Source organism: Triticum urartu, chromosome 5A (genome assembly GCF_056163025.1).
Source record: "Triticum urartu cultivar PI428250 chromosome 5A, HENAU_Tu73, whole genome shotgun sequence".
NCBI lineage: Eukaryota > Viridiplantae > Streptophyta > Magnoliopsida > Poales > Poaceae > Triticum > Triticum urartu.
The window spans coordinates 585,977,212-585,991,244 of NC_141877.1; the positions used below are offsets into that span (position 1 = coordinate 585,977,212).

The window sequence follows — 14,033 nt, forward strand, 5'->3', positions numbered from 1 at the left end:
TGAAAGACCTCGGTGAAGCTGCTTACATATTAGGCATAAAGATCTATAGAGATAGATCAAGACGCTTAATTGGACTTTCACAAAGCACATACCTTGACAAGATTTTGAAGAAGTTCAAAATGGATCAAGCAAAGAAAGGGTTCTTGCCTGTGTTACAACGTGTGAAGTTGAGTCAGACTCAATGCCCGACCACTGCAGAAGATAGAGAGAAAATGAAAGATGTTCCCTATGCTTCAGCCATAGGCTCTATCATGTATGCAATGCTGTGTACCAGACATGATGTGTGCCTTGCTATAAGTCTAGCAGGGAGGTACCAAAGTAATCCAGGAGTGGATCACTGGACAGCGGTGAAGAACATCCTGAAGTACCTGAAAAGGACTAAGGATATGTTTCTCGTATATGGAGGTGACAAAGAGCTCATCGTAAACGGTTACGTCCATGCAAGCTTTGACACTGATCCGGACGATTCTAAATCGCAAACCGGATACGTGTTTACATTAAACGGTGGAGCTGTCAGTTGGTGCAGTTCTAAACAAAGCGTCATGGCGGGATCTACATGTGAAGCAGAGTACATAGCTGCTTCGGAAGCAGCAAACGAAGGAGTCTGGATGAAGGAGTTCATATCCGACCTAGGTGTCATACCTAGTGCATCGGTTCCAATGAAAATCTTTTGCGACAATACTGGTGCAATTGCCTTGGCGAAGGAATCCAGATTTCACAAAAGAACCAAGCACATCAAAAGACGCTTCAATTCCATCCGGGATCTAGTCCAGGTGGGAGACATAGAGATTTTCAAGATACATATGGAGCTGAATGTAGCAGACCCATTGACTAAGCCTCTTCCACGAGCAAAACATGATCAGCACCAAAGCTCCATGGGTGTTAGAATCATTACTGTGTAATCTAGATTATTGACTCTAGTGCAAGTGGGAGACTGAAGGAAATATGCCCTAGAGGCAATAATAAAGTTATTATTTATTTCCTTATATCATGATAAAAAGTTTATTATTCATGCTTGAATTGTATTAACCGGAAACATAATACATGTGTGAATACATAGACAAACAGAGTGTCACTAGTATGCCTCTACTTTACTAGCTTGTTAATCAAAGATGGTTATGTTTCCTAACCATGGACAAAGAGTTGTCATTTGATTAACGGGATCACATCATTAGTTGAATGATCTGATTGACATGACCCATTCCATTAGCTTAGCACCCGATCGTTTAGTATGTTGCTATTGCTTTCTTCATGACTTATACATGTTCCTATGACTATGAGATTATGTAACTCCCGTGTGCCGGAGGAACACTTTGTGTGCTACCAAACGTCACAACGTACCTGGGTGATTATAAAGGTGCTCTACAGGTGTCTCCAAAGGTACATGTTGGGTTGACGTATTTCGAGATTAGGATTTGTCACTCCGATCGTCAAAGAGGTATCTCTGGGCCCTCTCGGTAATGCACATCACTTAAGCCTTGCAAGCATTGCAACTAATGAGTTAGTTGCAGGATGATGTATTACGGAACGAGTAAAGAGACTTGCCGGTAACGAGATTGAACTAGGTATTGGATACCGACGATCGAATCTCGGGCAAGTAACATACCGATGACAAAGGGAACAACGTATGTTGTTATGCGGTCTGACCGATAAAAGATCTTCGTAGAATATGTAGGAACCAATATGGGCATCCAGGTCCCGCTATTGGTTATTGACCGGAGACGTGTCTCGGTCATGTCTACATTGTTCTCGAACCCGTAGGGTCCGCACGCTTAAGGTTTCGATGACAATTATATTATGAGTTTATGCGTTTTGATGTACCGAAGGTTGTTCGGAGTCCCGGATGTGATCACGGACATGACGAGGAGTCTCAAAATGGTCGAGACATAAAGATTGATATATTGGAAGCCTATGTTTGGATATCGGAAGTGTTCCGGGTGAAATCGGGATTTTACCGGAGTACCGGGAGGTTACCGGAACCCCCCGGGAGATATATGGGCCTTAGTGGGCCTTAGTGGAAGAGAGAAGAGGCAGCCAGAGATGGGCCGCGCACCCCTCCCCTCCCTTGGTCCGAATAGGACAAGGAGAGGGGGCCGGTCCCCCTTCCTCTTTTCTCTCCTCCGCGAATCCTATTCCAACTAGGAAAGAGGGGGAGTCCTACTCCCGAAGGGAGTAGGACTCCTCCTGGAGCGCCTCCTCTTGGCCGGCCGCCCCCCCCCCCCCTTTGAGCCTTTATATACGGAGGCAGGGGCACCCCCTAGAGAAAAAAGTTGATCCACGTGATCATATTCTTAGCCGTGTGCGGTGCCCCCTTCCACCATAGTCCTCGATAATATTGTAGCAGTGCTTAGGTGAAGCCCTGCGACATTAGTACATCAAGATCGTCACCACGCCGTCGTGCTGACAGAACTCTTCCCCGACACTTTGCTGGATCAGAGTCCGGGGATCGTCATCGAGCTAAACGTGTGCTAGAACTCGGAGGTGCCGTAGTTTCGGTGCTTGATCGGTCGGGCCGTGAAGACGTACGACTACATCAACCGCGTTGTGCTAACGCTTCCGCTGTCGGTCTACAAGGGTACGTAGATCACACTCTCCCTTCTCGTTGCTATACATCACCATGATCTTGCGTGTGCGTAGGAAATTTTTTGAAATTACTACGTTCCCCAACACATGTTGCTAAGGGTGACATTGATCTTAAGCATGTTCGCACCGATAAGCAATTAGCGGATATATTTACTAAACCTCTTGATGAGAAAGTATTTTGCAGGTTGAGAGGTGAATTGAACATTATTGATGCTTCGAACTTGGAGTAGGAACTCCATTGGATACATGCAAGACATGAGCTTATGACTAATCCAGGACATATCTCTTATGATGACTATCTTATGTCTTGGATACATTTGTACCTTGCATGTTGTCTAACCCATGTAGGTGCTTGGTTGAATCTAATTCCATGAGATTGTGACTCACTCACATCTTGAGCAATCTCTACATCACCAAGTCTCTACACAATGGTGGTTGAAGACAAGGAAGCACAAAACCATTCAAACATATCCTTTGACAAATTCTATGTTGAGCTTCATGATTGTCATTTTTGGATACACAAGTGCTCTTCCTTGCAAGAACTAACCCATGTAGGTAGATGAACTCAAACTCCAAGTGGTGCTCCCAACTCTTGATGAGCTACATCAACCTTGATCAGCCACACAAGTTCAACTACATGAGCAAGAACCACACCACCACCCAAGGTATGGCATTCCATCTTAGAGAAGCTTTACTCCAAGACATGAGTCAAAGCAACTCAACAAGATGTGAATACATCAAGATGCTTAAACAAAAAATGGTAACCCCATTTTGAGCTTAAACGATGAGTATGACCTATGATCAAGTGTTCTCACTTGACTCCTAAGTCAATATACTCTAACATAGGTGACTATGTCACCGCCCAACTCTAGATGAAGTTCTCTTGTGTTCTTCATCTAGATCTTTCAGTTTCTTCTCTTTTCTTTTTGTTTTTGTTCTGCATTTTCTGCATTTAATTCATTGCAAATCTTTGTGAGATGCTACATGTTTAGTGAGCTGAGGTGACAAGTGTTTTTATCTGTGTTGAACTCGGTTTCACCGACTTGTAGTTTTCGGTCCAACCAAATCTTTTCGGTACCACCGAAACATGCCACTCGGTGCCACCGACTTCACAACAGGAAAAACACTTTGCCACCTGTTCTATATTTCTTCTGATCCAGCTCTACTCAATGAATCTTGTCCTCTACAAGCATCACAGTTTTATCCATTGCTTTGTGCTGAGTCTCAAGGACCAAACCTATACGACGGATTCCAGAAAGCCCTTCTTGGAAATTGATGTCAAAGGGGGAGAGAGAGATCACATCAAAGCTTATCACCTACAAGGGAGAAAGTATTAAGGGGGAGAAAGAGATTTCCAGGGGGAGAGAATACTCAAGGATCCCAGATGCTTGATGTTCAAGAGGAGAGATGTCACATGTCTTTTGGGGGGAAAGACATGTTCATATGTGCTTATTTGCATTAAGTTCTATCCATTTGTATCTTTCAGCTCTGATTTTCTGTTCCCTATCTTCTCCCAATATCCCATGTAAGATTCAGGGGGAGCAAGACACCTAAGGGAAAGAAATCAGTCAAATTCATTGCATATCTTTACTCTTGGGGACATGTTGAATCCATTGTGGTACCTGGTACTCACTCTCTACATGTCATCCCAGTCTTGGTAGTATTGTGGCTTGTTTGGTTTGCTCTGGCTAGTGGAGGTACCTGTGTTATCTAACCATGTTTGTGCAGGTTCATTCCATCCTAAGCCAGCTAAAGAATACAAGGTAAGTGTATGCATCAAAATCATGAGTATGAGGAATTCTTGCTTATGTACATACTGTTTGCAAGAAGGACTCATGAGCATGAAGGTATTTTCCTTGATAATCTTTTACTCCGATGCATATGGCCAAGATACATGTAACACATTGCCTACTCTGTCATGGTTATGCTCTCACATGCCTCTATATTTCACATTTACATGAGTGCATACATGTAGGGGGAGCCTATGCTTGTTACATGTCCTTCCAAAGCTTTACTTGCTGTTCTTTATATCTTTATCTAAAGCTTTGATGTATGTTGCCATCAATTACCAAAAAGGGGGAGATTGAAAGCACAAGTGCTCCCTAGGTGGTTTTGGTAATTAATGACAACATATCTCTTGTTGGACTAACAATTTTACCTAGTATGTTTCAGACAAGTTCAACAAATTAAGTGGCATGGACTAAAGGATGTGGAACCCCTTCAAGGTGCTAAGGACAAAGGATTGGATCAAGCTTCAAGATCAAGACTCTACATTTTATATTTCAGTGATCCAAGATCACATTGAGTCTATAGGAAAAGCCAATACTATCAAGGAGGGATGAGGTGTTGCTTAATGGCTTGCTTGCTCAAAGTGCTTAGTGATATGCTCCAAAACCCTCAACTACCTTCCCACATCCACATATGACCTAAACCAAAAATCAAACTCAGCCCCACCGATTCCTTCTATCCGACGCCACCGAGTTCAGACGTCATAGCCACTGCCAAAACCCCAATCAATTCGGTCTCACCGATGGGATCTCGGTCTCACCGAGATGGGCTTGCAAACTCTCTGTTACCTACTGCAATATTTTTTGTCCCACCGAGATATGCAATTGGCCCCACCGAGTTTGCTTGGCCAACTCTCTGTTTCACTTATTACCCAAATCGGTCCCACCGAGTTTGAGTAACCGGTCAAACCGAGTTTTGGATTTACCCTAACCCTAGCACGTCGGTCCCACCGAGTTGATCCAGTCGGTCCCACCGAAAACCCTAACGGTCACTAGGTTTGCTAAATTAGTCCGACCAAGTTTCTCAATTCGGTCTCACCGAGATTGGTAAATTGTGTGTAACGGTTAGATTTTGTGTGGAGGCTATATATACCCCTCCACCCACTCTTCATTCGTGGAGAGAGCCATCAGAACATACCTACACTTCCAATACACATTTTCTGAGAGATAACCACCTACTCATGTGTTGAGGCCAAGATATTCCATTCCTACCATATGAATCTTGATCTCTAGCCTTCCCCAAGTTGCTTTCCACTCAAATCTTCTTTCCACCAAATCCAAATCCTGTGAGAGAGAGTTGAGTGTTGGGGAGACTATCATTTGAAGCACAAGAGCAAGGAGTTCATCATCAACACACCATTTGTTACTTCTTGGAGAGTGGTGTCTCCTAGATTGGCTAGGTGTCACTTGGGAGCCTCCGACAAGATTGTGGAGTTGAACCAAGGAGTTTGTAAGGGCAAGGAGATCGCCTACTTCGTGAAGATCTACCGCTAGTGAGGCAAGTCCTTCGTGGGCGATGGCCATGGTGGGATAGACAAGGTTGCTTCTTCGTGGACCCTTCGTGGGTGGAGCCCTCCGTGGACTCGCGCAACCGTTCCCTTCGTAGGTTGAAGTCTCCATCAACATGGATGTAGGATAGCACCACCTATCCGAACCACGGGAAAAACATCCGTGTCTCCAATTGCGTTTGAATTCTCCAAACCCTTCCCTTTACATTCTTGCAAGTTGCATGCTTTACTTTCCGCTGCCTATATACTCTTTGCATGCTTGCTTGATATGTATTGTGATTGTTGAAATTGTGCCTAAACTCCACTTAAACCGAAAAAGCTTAAAAACTGCAACTTTAGCATTAAGTGTCTAATCACCCCCCCTCTAGACACATCTACTTCATGGTCCTACACCGCCGATGTGGAGTAGCCAGATCCATTGGTGTCGATGGACGCCCGACGGTCAGCACCAGCCACCAACGACTCTTCTTGCGCCGTTGTGATTGGCAACCTCGGTGATTCTTCAGAACAAAACAAAATCCCCCGCAAGAGGGCGCATTCGCCGACCCAGTCCGCCGAGTCCACGAGAAAGGTGAACATAGAAGCGCTGGGGTGGACCAGAAGGTATATATCTAATTTATATCGAATGGAAAAAAATGTTCATCCTAAAATATCTCCATGTTGAAAAAATTTGTACAAGCTGGAAAAATATGTCCGTAAAATAAAAAATGGTACAACTACTATTGGTAGTCAGAAGCGTTGTTTGAAAATGTGACTGTACTAAAAGACTGCAGTTTCAAAATTTCAGGCTCCGAATTGGGCGTGCACCTCCGGATAGGGCACCATGTGCTGATAGAGTCACCCCTTTAGAAGAAACCATAAGGAAATTGCTGACAAACCTACGGATAACGTATTGAAGCCCGAGATTGGGATGAGTTTTGATTCTCTTGGTGAAGCATATGATTTTTGTAACCTATACTTTTGGGAGCTTGGATTTGGTATAAGATATGGTAAGAGTCGTTTGAGTGTCGAGAGAACAAAATGTATGCAAGAGATTGTGTGTGGATGCTCGGTGAGTACTTAACATATTTACTTTGGCATTCTAATTGGTATGTGTAGCTCTAGACTTCAAGTTATGTTGTGATCTGACAAAAATGAGGAAAACATTGCAGGGGAAACCAGAGCAACAAAACAGCCGGTCCTGCCGCTGCGAGTGCCCTACGATGATCAGATTACTAAGAGCCGCAGACAATGGGTGGTACATTGTTGAGCATAGGTCGAGTCACAACCACTCACTCTCTCTTACTTGCGGTGAAAAGGTTCATTGGCCGGGTCACAAGCACATAGACGTTTACACAAAAGATTTGGTGAAACAGCTTAGGGTGAACAATGTGAACCTCAACAAAGTTTATAGCATAATAGGCAGCTTCTTCGGGGCATCACAAAATGTTCCTTTCACAAAGAGATCGTTACGCAATCTGTGTGGGCGACTTAGTCGGGATCAGGCTGACGATGATGTGAAAAAAACGCTAGCAAGTCAGGACCAACTTGTATGACATGCCCTTTGGGTTATTTGTTGGCATGAGCAATCACTTCCAAAGCATAATACTTGCTGGAGTCCTTATGCGTGATGAGCAAGCGGAAAGCTTCCAATGGGTTTTTTTCTGAATTCATCAACATAATGGGCCGTAAACATCCACAGACAATATTGACAGGTATGTGCCAAGCTTGAATGTCTGCAACCATATGTAGGTGTGCCTTGTTATATAAAAGCATTCATTTTGACCGTGTTCTTTCTGCTCTGCTATGCTATTTGTAGACTAAGCAAGGGTCATGGAGGTAGTGATAAAGAGTGAACTTCCTGGGACTGTGCATAGATGGTGCAAATGGCATATACTCAATAAAGCAAAGGAGAACATTGGCCCTCTGTACATCAGCAAGAGAGAATTCAGGGCTGAATTCCACAAAGTGGTGAATCACATGATAACTGTGGAAGAATTTGAGACGGCATGGGGTATACTAGTCGAGAAATATAATCTGAAGAGCCACAATTACATGACAAATCTATACGAGATACGTCGGTAGTGGGCGAAGCCATACTTCAAAGGTGTATTCTGCGCCAAAATGACCAGCACGCAGCGGAGCGAGAGTGCAAACAATATGCTGAAAATGTACATGCCACCGTCATGCCCGATGCATGTGTTCGTTCATCAGTACATGAGTCTTCAATTTGACAGGGAATCAGATGAGAGCTACCAAGAAAAGAGGACACGGATTGTAAGCAAAAATATATTTGCATCACCTTTAATTTTTCTCTCTCTCTCTCATTTGAAGGTTTATTTATGTACTTTTGCTCTCTTCTCAGAGTGGAGCTGTGATGAGGACAAACATTGCTATCGTGAGGCATGCAAGTAAAATGTATACAAGGAGGATGTTTGAACAATTTGGTGAGCATCTGTTTGAAGGGGGGTCGTACCAGGTCGAGGAAGTGGAAAATAAAAAGAAGTATATCGCAAGGCACTACAACGCCGAAAGACGAGAAAGGTGAAGTAAGGTGGAATATGAGGTGACAATATCAGACGAGGGGGATTGGTCCGAATGTGAGTGCGGGCAGTTTGCCCACATGGGAATGCTTTGCTGCCATGCATTGAAGGTTTGTTGATAGCTATGAACTTATCTATGGGTTGTCAACTTGTCATCGCTCGTCCTCGATATCAGACATTGCATACTTACATAATAGCTAATTTGCACAGGTGATGGACCACATTGGCGTACAGGAGATACCCAAACGACACATTCTAAAAAGGTGGACAAAAGATGCTAGGGACATCTTGCCACAACACATTGCTCACTTCCAAAAAGACCATGCTTCTCATCAATCTTTTACTTGCCGGAACTCAACTCTGTACCTGCACGCTATGGAGCTGGTGAGGATTGGTGACTCATTGGTCCCTGCATACGAGCTTGTGCTTTTTTTAGGAGGATGAAAGACTTAATCGCACTCCGATGGCGGAAAACAGAGATGGACTAGGTATCAAGGACATGATAGCTGTTGAAGCAAGTAGGAAAAACAATGTTTCCGCTGTGGCATTCCTGGACAAGGACACTGAAATGGTTGACAATGAGAACATCATGACTGCATCTGGCAGCTGGGACGCGCTCGCTGCACTGTCAGCTCCAAGCAAGAAGCGTGCAGTTGGCCGGCCATGTTCGAGCAGAGATAAAGCCCCATACGAAGGGTTGAGCAAACAGACAAGGTTATGCAGTATATGCAACCTCCCAGGGCATAAGAGAACCACCTGTCCAGAGAGAGGTGATTTGCTAATGCCACCGCGCAAACCTGTAACGTCCTGCACGAGGCCTCTTGTCCCAAATGCATTTTAAGGCTTTCAAATAAACTTAAAATGACATGTGTAACACTAGAATAATCAACAATGTTGTACTTTGTGCCCTGTGGACATAATTCAACACTTTGTTTCCTCCAGTCTGTAAACTGATTCTTTTCCAGTTAGAAGTTGAGTTTGTCTGAACGAATGAATCTGAATATTGCAACCACAATACTATGCATTTTGGAATCTGAATCTTCCTCTTATGGCTGAGCGATGTTGAATTGCATATGAATCAGCAGATTGGTGCTGCATGCTGGTGACACAATAGAAGTTCCAAAAAAAAATTCATGGTAATTCCCTGCTGGCATTTTTTGAATATGGATTGCTGGTGCAAAAATTAATGCGTTCCTCCACGTGTCAATGGCTTTGTCTCCAGGGGAGCGCACGTATGCGGGGCATGCATTCAAATTTGAAACACAATCTGGCGCTCGGATGTGGACTGCTCTCAGTACTTAAGCTGCTATGGGGGGCGTGGACGGGAGGGAGTGAAGTCTTCGCAACTAGCTACCGCTCTGCTTCAATAGCTGCGTGTGACAACCATGGCGCCGGTGTTCAGTGAGCACCCGGGGGCCGGTTCGGCAAGCACAGGAACGTAACTGATCCATCCGTGCTTATCCTAATCCGCCACGGAGTGAACGCTCAGCACCGATTAAATGCGCGGGGCCCATCATCATATACGGAGTGCGAAAAACGGCAAAATACGCTCTGAAATATGTATGTACACGTCAATCCCGGGAAAGACCAACGGATGGGATTCCGGCCTCATCTGTGCCCACGATCAGAAACGAATTTTCGTCTTTCTATTTTGATACATTGATTAGTAGTAGTGCTATTTCCGAAAATTCGTTTCTGATCGTGGGCACAGATGAAGCCGGAATCCCATCCGTTGGTCTTTCCCGGGATTGACGTGTACATACATATTTCAGAGCGTTTTTGCCGTTTTTCGCACTCTGTATATGATGATGGGCCCCGCGCATTTAATCGGTGCTAAGCGTTCACTCCGTGGCGGATCAAGATAAGCATGGATGGATCAGTTACGTTCCTGTGCTTGCCGAACCGGCCCCCGGGTGCTCACTGAACACCGGCGCCATGGTTGTCACACGCAGCTGTTGAAGCAGAGCGGTAGCTAGTTGCGAAGACTTCACTCCCTCTCGTCCACGCCCCCCATAGCAGCTTAAGTACTGAGAGCAGTCCACATCCGAGCGCCAGATTGTGTTTCAAATTTGAATGCATGCCCCGCATACGTGCGCTCCCCTGGAGACAAAGCCATTGACACGTGGAGGAACGCATTAATTTTTGCACCAGCAATCCATATTCAAAAAATGCCAGCAGGGAATTACCATGAATTTTTTTTTGGAACTTCTATTGTGTCACCAGCATGCAGCACCAATCTGCTGATTCATATGCAATTCAGCATCGCTCAGCCATAAGAGGAAGATTCAGATTCCAAAATGCATAGTATTGTGGTTGCAATATTCAGATTCATTCGTTCAGACAAACTCAACTTCTAACTGGAAAAGAATCAGTTTACAGACTGGAGGAAACAAAGTGTTGAATTACGTCCACAGGGCACAAAGTACAACATTGTTGATTATTCTAGTGTTACACATGTCATTTTAAGTTTATTTGGAAGCCTTAAAATGCATTTGGGACAAGAGGCCTCGTGCAGGACGTAACAGGTTTGCGCGGTGGCATTGGCAAATCACCTCTCTCTGGACAGGTGGTTCTCTTATGCCCTGGGAGGTTGCATATACTGCATAACCTTGTCTGTTTGCTCAACCCTTCGTATGGGGCTTTATCTCTGCTCGAACATGGCCAGCCAACTGCACGCTTCTTGCTTGGAGCTGACAGTGCAGCGAGCGCGTCCCAGCTGCCAGATGCAGTCATGATGTTCTCATTGTCAACCATTTCAGTGTCCTTTTCCAGGAATGCTACAGCGGAAACATTGTTTTTCCTACTTGCTTCAACAGCTATCATGTCATTGATACCTAGTCCATCTCTGTTTTCCGCCATCGGAGTGCGATTAAGTCTTTCAACCTCCCAAAAAAAGCACAAGCTCGTATGCAGGGACCAATGAGTCCCCAATCCTCACCAGCTCCATACCGTGCAGGTACAGAGTTGAGTTCCGGCAAGTAAAAGATTGATGAGAAGCGTGGTCTCTTTGGAAGTGAGCAATGTGTTGTGGCAAGATGTCCCTAGCATCTTTTGTCCACCTTTTTAGAATGTGTCGTTTGGGTATCTCCTGTACGCCAATGTGGTCCATCACCTGTGCAAATTAGCTATTATGTAAGTATGCAATGTCTGATATCGAGGACGAGCGATGACAAGTTGACAACCCATAGATAAGTTCATAGCTATCAACAAACCTTCAATGCATGGCAGCAAAGCATTCCCATGTGGGCAAACTGCCCGCACTCACATTCGGACCAATCCCCCTCGTCTGATATTGTCACCTCATATTCCACCTTACTTCACCTTTCTCGTCTTTCGGCGTTGTAGTGCCTTGCGATATACTTCTTTTTATTTTCCACTTCCTCGACCTGGTACGACCCCCCTTCAAACAGATGCTCACCAAATTGTTCAAACATCCTCCTTGTATACATTTTACTTGCATGCCTCTCGATAGCAATGTTTGTCCTCATCACAGCTCCACTCTGAGAAGAGAGCAAAAGTACATAAATAAACCTTCAAATGAGAGAGAGAGAGAAAAATTAAAGGTGATGCAAATATATTTTTGCTTACAATCCGTGTCCTCTTTTCTTGGTAGCTCTCATCTGATTCCCTGTCAAATTGAAGACTCATGTACTAATGAACGAACACATGCATCGGGCATGACGGTGGCATGTACATTTTCAGCATATTGTTTGCACTCTCGCTCCGCTGCGTGCTGGTCATTTTGGCGCAGAATACACCTTTGAAGTATGGCTTCGCCCACTACCGACGTATCTCGTATAGATTTGTCATGTAATTGTGGCTCTTCAGATTATATTTCTCGACTAGTATACCCCATGCCGTCTCAAATTCTTCCACAGTTATCATGTGATTCACCACTTTGTGGAATTCAGCCCTGAATTCGCTCTTGCTGATGTACAGAGGGCCAAGGTTCTCCTTTGCTTTCTTGAGTATATGCCATTTGCACCATCTATGCACAGTCCCAGGAAGTTCACTCTTTATCACTACCTCCATGGCCCTTGCTTAGTCTACAAATAGCATAGCAGAGTAGAAAGAACACGGTCAAAATGAATGCTTTTATATAACAAGGCACACCTACATATGGTTGCACACATTCAAGCTTGGCACATACCTGTCAATATTGTCTGGATGTTTACGGCCCATTATGTTGACGAATTCAGAAAAAACCCACTGGAAGCTTTCCGCTTGCTCATCACACATAAGGACTCCAGCAAGTATTATGCTTTGGAAGTGATTGTTCACGCCAACAAATAACCCAAAGGGCATGTCATACAAGTTGGTCCTGACTTGCTAGCGTTTTTTTCACATCATCGTCAGCCTGATCCCGACTAAGTCGCCCACACAGATTGCGTAACGATCTCTTTGTGAAAGGAACTTTTTGTGATGCCCCGAAGAAGCTGCCTATTATGCTATAAACTTTGTTGAGGTTCACATTGTTCACCCTAAGCTGTTTCACCAAATCTTTTGTGTAAACGTCTATGTGCTTGTGACCCGGCCAATGAACCTTTTCACCGCAAGTAAGAGAGAGTGAGTGGTTGTGACTGGACCTATGCTCAACAATGTACCACCCATTGTCTGCGGCTCTTAGTAATCTGATCATCGCAGGGCACTCGCAGCGGCAGGACCGGCTGTTTTGTTGCTCTGGTTTCCCCTGCAATGTTTTCCTCATTTTTGTCAGATCACAACATAACTTGAAGTCTAGAGCTACACATACCAATTAGAATGCCAAAGTAAATATGTTAAGTACTCACCGAGCATCCACACACAATCTCTTGCATACATTTTGTTCTCTCGACACTCAAACGACTCTTACCATATCTTATACCAAATCCAAGCTCCCAAAAGTATAGGTTACAAAAATCATATGCTTCACCAAGAGAATCAAAACTCATCCCAATCTCGGGCTTCACTACGTTATCCGTAGGTTTGTCAGCAATTTCCTTATGGTTTCTTCTAAAGGGGTGACTCTATCAGCACATGGTGCCCTATCCAGAGGTGCACGCCCAATTCGGAGCCTGAAATTTTCAAACTGCTGTCTTTTAGTACAGTCACATTTTCAAACAACGCTTCTGACTACCAACAGTAGTTGTACCATTTTTTATTTTACGGACATATTTTTCCATCTTGTACAAAAATTTTCAACATGGAGATATTTCAGGATGAACATTTTTTTCCATTCGATATAAATTACATATATACCTTCTGGTCCACCCCAGCGCTTCTATGTTCACCTTTCTCGTGGACTCGGCGGACTGGGTCGGCGAATGCGCCCTCTTGCGGGGGATTTTGTTTTGTTCTGAAGAATCACCGAGGTTGCCGATCACAACGGCGCAAGAAGAGTCGTTGGTGGCTGGTGCTGACCGTCGGGCGTCCATCGACACCAATGGATCTGGCTACTCCACATCGGCGGTGTAGGACCATGAAGTAGATGTGTCTAGAGGGGGGGTGATTAGACACTTAATGCTAAAGTTGCAGTTTTTAAGCTTTTTCGGTTTAAGTGGAGTTTAGGCACAATTTCAACAATCACAATACATATCAAGCAAGCATGCAAAGAGTATATAGGCAGCGGAAAGTAAAGCATGCAACTTGCAAGA

At 44.4% G+C, this 14,033-nt stretch overlaps 3 pseudogenes; 1 reads left to right on the top strand and 2 right to left on the bottom strand.

The window, feature by feature from the left end:
* The window catches only part of LOC147973085 (protein FAR1-RELATED SEQUENCE 1-like), a 32,599-nt pseudogene extending 23,213 nt beyond the window's left edge, over positions 1-9,386 (top strand).
* Positions 9,387-10,736: 1,350 nt separating this feature from the next.
* On the bottom strand, positions 10,737-12,582 carry LOC147973086 (protein FAR1-RELATED SEQUENCE 5-like; annotated as a pseudogene).
* Positions 12,583-12,706: 124 nt separating this feature from the next.
* Positions 12,707-13,814, bottom strand: LOC147973087 (putative protein FAR1-RELATED SEQUENCE 10; annotated as a pseudogene).
* Positions 13,815-14,033: the final 219 nt, after the last annotated feature.